This window comes from Mus musculus, chromosome 3, assembly GCF_000001635.26.
Source record: "Mus musculus strain C57BL/6J chromosome 3, GRCm38.p6 C57BL/6J".
Taxonomy (NCBI): domain Eukaryota; kingdom Metazoa; phylum Chordata; class Mammalia; order Rodentia; family Muridae; genus Mus; species Mus musculus.
Genome location: NC_000069.6, coordinates 58,638,042 through 58,644,386, shown reverse-complemented (window position 1 = coordinate 58,644,386; position 6,345 = coordinate 58,638,042).

Below are 6,345 nucleotides of genomic sequence, written 5' to 3'. Positions count from 1 at the left end.
TGCCCCATTATTGATGTGCATGCATGAATGGGCCATGTTCCTCAAGCCTTTTATCTAGTTCTGTGTTCAGCTGCTATGGAGGTCTTGTCTTCTTAAAGTCAGGTATTCAATCTTAAATAGCCTGATAATCCTCCTGATGTGTGCTTCTCCATCTCTGCCTTGCCCACCTAACACCTATTTATCTTTTATGATTTCCAGGATGCGTCCCCAATACCAATTTTTGCTGTTCTTCCTGTCAGAGAGCACAGATCATCTGTAGTGTCTGCTTGAGTGTTTGTATGTTTGTGCTTGCTATGTTGTTGCTATGTTGTGAGAGCCACAAAGATAGGAAGTGAAGATATCTCACTCTCTTGCCTATGTTAATGACCCTGGGGGTAGGCACCTCATCAAATCAGATAGATCAGCAAGATTAAATGGTGTTTTTAGGTCAAACTTAGCATGACCCCATATTTCATAGCCAAAGCCCGTGAACTAGTTGCAGCATAGGAACTAGAATTTAAGTCCCTTGGTTTCCATGGTCACGCTATCTTCACAAAACCACAAAGATTCTGTGTGTCCTTGGACTATTTATGATTAATCCAGAAGATCTTTTTAAACTGTAACTTACATATCTAGAGATATATACAATGTATGGGTTCATAACTTGACAAATTTTATACATGTTAAGGCAAGTTCTAATGATATATAATGATTATACGTGCACATGCTTGCATGTGCACACACACACAGGAACACACGTGTTCCAGGCCAGGAATCTGGTAGGGAACGGGAGCCACCTACTGTCTCAGGTGGGTGCCTGGGTGCCAGGGACTCTAAAGCCACCCAACCTACCAACTTTTCTGGCACAGTCCACTGTCTCACAATGCTCTGTGAGAAGACAACAGTGAGCCAGCTTGGTATTCAAACTGTCCCCACCCACTGGGTGGTTCTTCTCATTCTATCCTTACAAGTCTGCAATGAATCTTAAAGTGGCTAAGGTCGGGGGTCAGCAGGACAGGATAGGGGTACTCTAGAGGAGACATTAAAAAACAAAATAAAAGAGCGTGATACGGTGAAGCCTCAGGGGGCTCCCATGAGGGGATGTTTGAGTTTAGGTCTAAGTGAGGATGTTCCAGCTGTTCAAAGTACTGAGGGATGATGGGCCAGCATAGGAACCCCTGCAATGAACATGAGCTTGGTACACTGGCTTTCTGTGACTGCTTTTAACAAGTTGCCACACATAAAACATTAAGGGCAAACCTAGTGTCTTACAGTAGCACACAGTAGTTATCTCACAGATAGAGCTAATGATGTGTCTCCTGCTTCACCCCATTCCAGAATATAGGATTCAAGAAGTGAATAGCTTCGTCCATCTAGCTCCCTGTTGTATTCTCTGAGTCTGAAGAACAGAACTGAATACTTGTTGACTAATTCTCTAACCAAATGCAAAGCATGATGAAATAAATTGTGGCACTTGTACATGACATAAAGATTAATATGAGTGTACTTATAAGGTCACACTAAGCAAGAAGGGGCAAGATATATACACTACATATAAATATAAGGAGAAAGATGACAGGAAGAAAATATCTGCATATGTTAGTATTGGCTTCAGGACAGCTGTGGGTGGGTTTCTTTTTTTGGTTTCCACCCCCTTTAATGCATTACCAATTTTTTTTTTTTTTTGTAACGAGCATCTCTTCCCTTTATAATAGCCAAAGCTCTGGATTGCACATAGTCCAAGCAGATGATATCAGGTGATGGCTAACCCCCAGCTGAGTATGGCTTCCCCCTCAGGAGTCTCACCAAGCTCCAAGATGGTTTCTGTTACGATAGCTATCTCTCAAGTCTTCTGGCCCTCTCCCCTCCCTGGAGCCTCCCTTCTTATGACAGGGAAGTTATATTGAAACTCTATATTATCAAAAGAAGTCTCCGTTGCATGTCATTAATAGCACGCCCACACTGTTGATGGAATGTTTGTTCTGAGTTACCTTCCCTCTCTCCCAGCCCATATGCCCATATGCCCTTGGAAATCAGCAGAAACTAAATTCTGCATTTTGGGAAGTGCGAGTGCCTGATCCCAGGCATCCAGAGACGGAAGAAATAATCCAAGTCTCAGAAATGAGGCTGATCATCTGACCAGAGGACAATTTCCAGCTCCAGAATGACTGAGTGACTTTATTCCCTCCTCCCTCCTCCCTCCTCCCTCCTCCCTCCTCCCTCCTCCCTCCTCCCTCCTCCCTCCTCCCTCCTCCCTCTTCCCTGTGAAGCCTAATAGCTACAAGAAAGATCTTCAGGATAGCAATCCACCATCTTCTCATATTGCCAGTTCTCCATGTCTAGCAAGCACAGTTCTGGAGTTGATCAATTACTTGCTTCTCAACTCATTTGCTTTCTGTTCTTGCATCTACGTCTTGTCTTTAGTTCTGACGTCAAGCCCAGATGCATTACCCCTGTGGCCTCAACTCTTTGGACCTGAAAGCCTAATTAACTCTGTTTGTCATCTTTAGGCTGTCTTTGCAGTAACAAAGAAATAGATGCTCTTTGTATCACAAGTGAATTATAATTTCAGTTAGGGTCTGTAGTCCCAATAGTCTTTTCTTAGTGCCCTGGATCTGCACTTCAGATTTGTTTGTGCGTTAGTACAACATCCTTCTGTCAGGTCTCCCCATTAGTTGAGTCTCTGTGCCCCACAAAATGCAGTGAGACCATTTAAATGGATTAGTGGGAGCTAGTGGATGGTATTGTTAAGTATAAGCCATACCTTTTTCAGAGGGACCCTGGCTTATAAAAATCAAAGCCCTCCTCAGCAAACATCAATTATGTTTGCTCCTGCATCTTTGCAGGTGAGGCCCAGAGTCTGCTTCTTCCCTTCCTTCAAGGCTTGTTCAAGTAACCTAGTAAGGTCTTATATGGTCACCAAGAGAGTGAGACCCAGGCCGGACATGGTGGCGCACGCCATTAATCCCAGCACTCAGGAGGCAGAGGCAGGCGGATTTCTAGTTCGAGGCCAGCCTGGTCTACAGAGTGAGAGAGTGAGTTCCAGGACAGCCAGGGCCACAGAGAAACCCTGTCTTGAAAACAAACAAACAAACAAACAAAAAAGACAGTGAGACCCAGAGAGCCTTGTTCAAAAGCTACAAAACTGTCATATGAAAAACACCAGTTGGCACTTCAGTGTCTGAAGGTGATGAATGGTTCATTATAGCTGTGAGACATCTTAGTGAAGATTTAAGATGTTAAGGAGATACTCCATGCATGGAGTTGGATAGCACTACATGTAATGGAGCATGCAGAAGCATGCCTGTGTCATGCTACACTGTGCTGTGCCGGGCAGTGCAATACTGAATAGTGCTGTGCTGTGCTGTGCTGTACCACGCCGTGCCACGCAGTGCCACACAGTGCCACACCGTGCCGAGTCGGGCTGGCCTTCAGAGTCCTTACCTTTTGTGCACATGGATCCATCTGATAAATTCTTTCTCCCTGTTCAGACCCACTTCCTCCTTTGGAAATGTATCATTTTCTAATAAACTCTCCCTGTTTCTGCTACTATTCCTACGTCATTATCCAGTTCCTTGTTCCCTGATCGAAGCAGCCTGTAAGCCTTCCAGAGGTGCCCAGTAAACCTGATAGCCTCTGCTATCAGCCACCTGTGCGGGGAGGGGTGGGGGGAAAGAATCCTTGCTCATGACTCTGCACCCGTCTCCTAAACAGACTTTATTGTTATCCATAGAACTTATGCCATTCCAACATAGTAATTGTCATGAGGTCCCTTTTCAGTGAAAGAACTTGTGTGGGACAATGCCAGTGGTGTTACACCCAACAACTACTTTTATGTGAACAAATTACACTCAGTGTGCTTAGTCCATGAGTAAGCCCATGGACTAAGTAACCCTGCAGCTACTGGCATCAGCTAGGGCAAAGAGTACGTATTTCTTTATTACTCCAGAGACAGTCAGTCCAAAGACAATTGAAAGTATCTAACAAAGAGCCCCAAATATCAGCCATAAGAACACCCCCTTTCTAGTTGTTAGTCAGAGGAGTCCAAATGACCCCCAAAACATTTAGGTCATGTTACCTGTAGTTGCCTCTCAGAGATTGGAAATAAGTATGTCTAGAGACACCATCTACTTCAGACACCAGACTGGAGGACCCCAGCTGGATCTGACTGGAAAGCTTCCTCCTTGAGAACTAGCTTTCATAATACTGGATGGTGCTATCTAAGCTTCCAAGGAAGAAAGCAGCCAACAGTCCTACCCAGCTGTGGTGCCTATAACCTGCATCATAGAAGAGCATGGCACGATAGCCTTAAGCATGCAATAGTGGCACACATATCTCGGCGGTAACCAATGTTTCTCTAACTGGACTCAAGGCCTGATCAATGTGGGAGAAATCATCCCGGCTACTGGAAAATGAGCTAACGACCTGGAGTCAGTGAGGCCATGGGTCCTAGAGAAGAATTTCCTACTGCCACTTTACTAAACCAGCAGAATTAAATACTCTGCATTCTAAATACTCATGCTTGCACCCACAAATAAGTGTAGTCTTCACCCCTCACTAAAGAAACTTCTCTTGGCAACAGACATTGGAGAAAACCACAACTGTCCAAAAAGAGAACAGTGATTATGGGTGTCCAATTCCCAAAGGATACAACCATAACACAGCTCCTCTAACTTCAGCTCAAGGAAAGGGGCAGAAGACTATAAAAGCCAAAGGACCAGGAAATCACTGCAAGAATGTGTCTGTGTCTCATAAAAATGACAAGGAAGCACAACAATGGGTAAATGGCCACAAGATTCTGCACACCAACAGCAAATTTGAATTGTACAGAAAGTAAGGTCCGGCCTTTCTCAAAGTACTGCTATCATGGCATGGCGGTAAATGAAAAGGAGACCAACAGCACACGACAACAGAGAGAACAACCACAGAATAGGATATATTTCTGTCTGGGGAAATGCGGCTGTTTCTTAAACATATGCGTGTTCATCTGAAGCTCTCAAGGCACCATTTTAGAGATTTTCGAAATTATCAGTGTTTTCTAAACTAACTTATACTGATCTAAAAATGAAATAAATAAAGCACAGTATCAATTTCCCAAAACAAACTAACTAACTAGCCAACCAACCAACCAACCAAAAAAATCAGCTAAGTAGAAACGTACTGGCTGATTTTTCAATTCACCCATCAAGGGATGAAGGCTAGATCACCTCAGTCATGTAGTTTAGCCAATCTCAAGTCCCAGATCCTGAGGAAACACTGGGAAAGGAGATTGGGAGAGCACTAGGTGACCCCTAGTCAGAAGGACAAGAGAGTAACATCTAAGAGAAACAAGGCCCTGTTCTCTGTGGAAGGAGAGTCCCTAAAACATTTTAAAAGAAGCTGGGCAGATCTAAAAAGGAATACTCTTTAAATGTAGCGTACAGAACTAAAAAATGTAGCCATCACAGAAGCCATCTGGAGGCAGGTGGTCTTGACTAAGCATACCCACCACGACACCTCCCTCCCACCAGCCCACCCCACCCCATCTCTCCCCACAGCTTGACTGCCCTCCACAATCCCTGGAAGCAGAAACACAGCTTTATACCTTTACACATGTCACTTCCCTCCATAGAGGGCCAGTTGAATTTCAGGACCTAGGAAAGTGCTTACAACACCAGAATGCTCTTATTAGAATATAAGCTCAGTTGTAAGGAGCATACCACAGGCCCTGGGCTCATCGCTAGCACCCATTCCCAGCAGTCAAAGATTGTCTGCATAGGACTTCATAAGTCCCATTCACTGTCCTCACTCCCACACTTCCCCAGGTCTCTGGAGTGCCTTCCTACCCTGGGCCTGATCCACTACTCATTATGTCCCTGTCCACACATCTGACCTTTTTTTCCAAAGCCACTCAAACATCTGGACTGCCTCATTAGCCTGTGGCAAGCATTCCATTGCCCTTCAAGATCTTCCATTCTTTTAAAAACACTCTGAGCAGTTTCTCTCTGCCCCACCCACAGGAGTATTGGACAATTTCTGCCACTCACTCCCTGGTCTATATTCTAATGCCAGTGACCTTGATGAACCCTGCCAAGTAGTTAGGTACTCTGGCCAGCTACTTAAGCAGGCTTCTAGGTAGTGGCCTGACTCTACACCCAACAGAGACCTGGCTCACAGTAGTGCCCAATAAATATAGTGTCAGATTAACAGCCATCAAAATAATTGCTCAGTGAACCAACCACAAAACAGGATCATGTGGGTTTGTCTAAATGAAACAAAAGTTAAGGCCACTGTGCCACCACATAGTCCCCATCACAGAGTTGTCCTGCCTTCCATTTGACCTAAACCTTAGGTCCTCTCCCAAAACACTTTAGGGGAAGTCTGTCC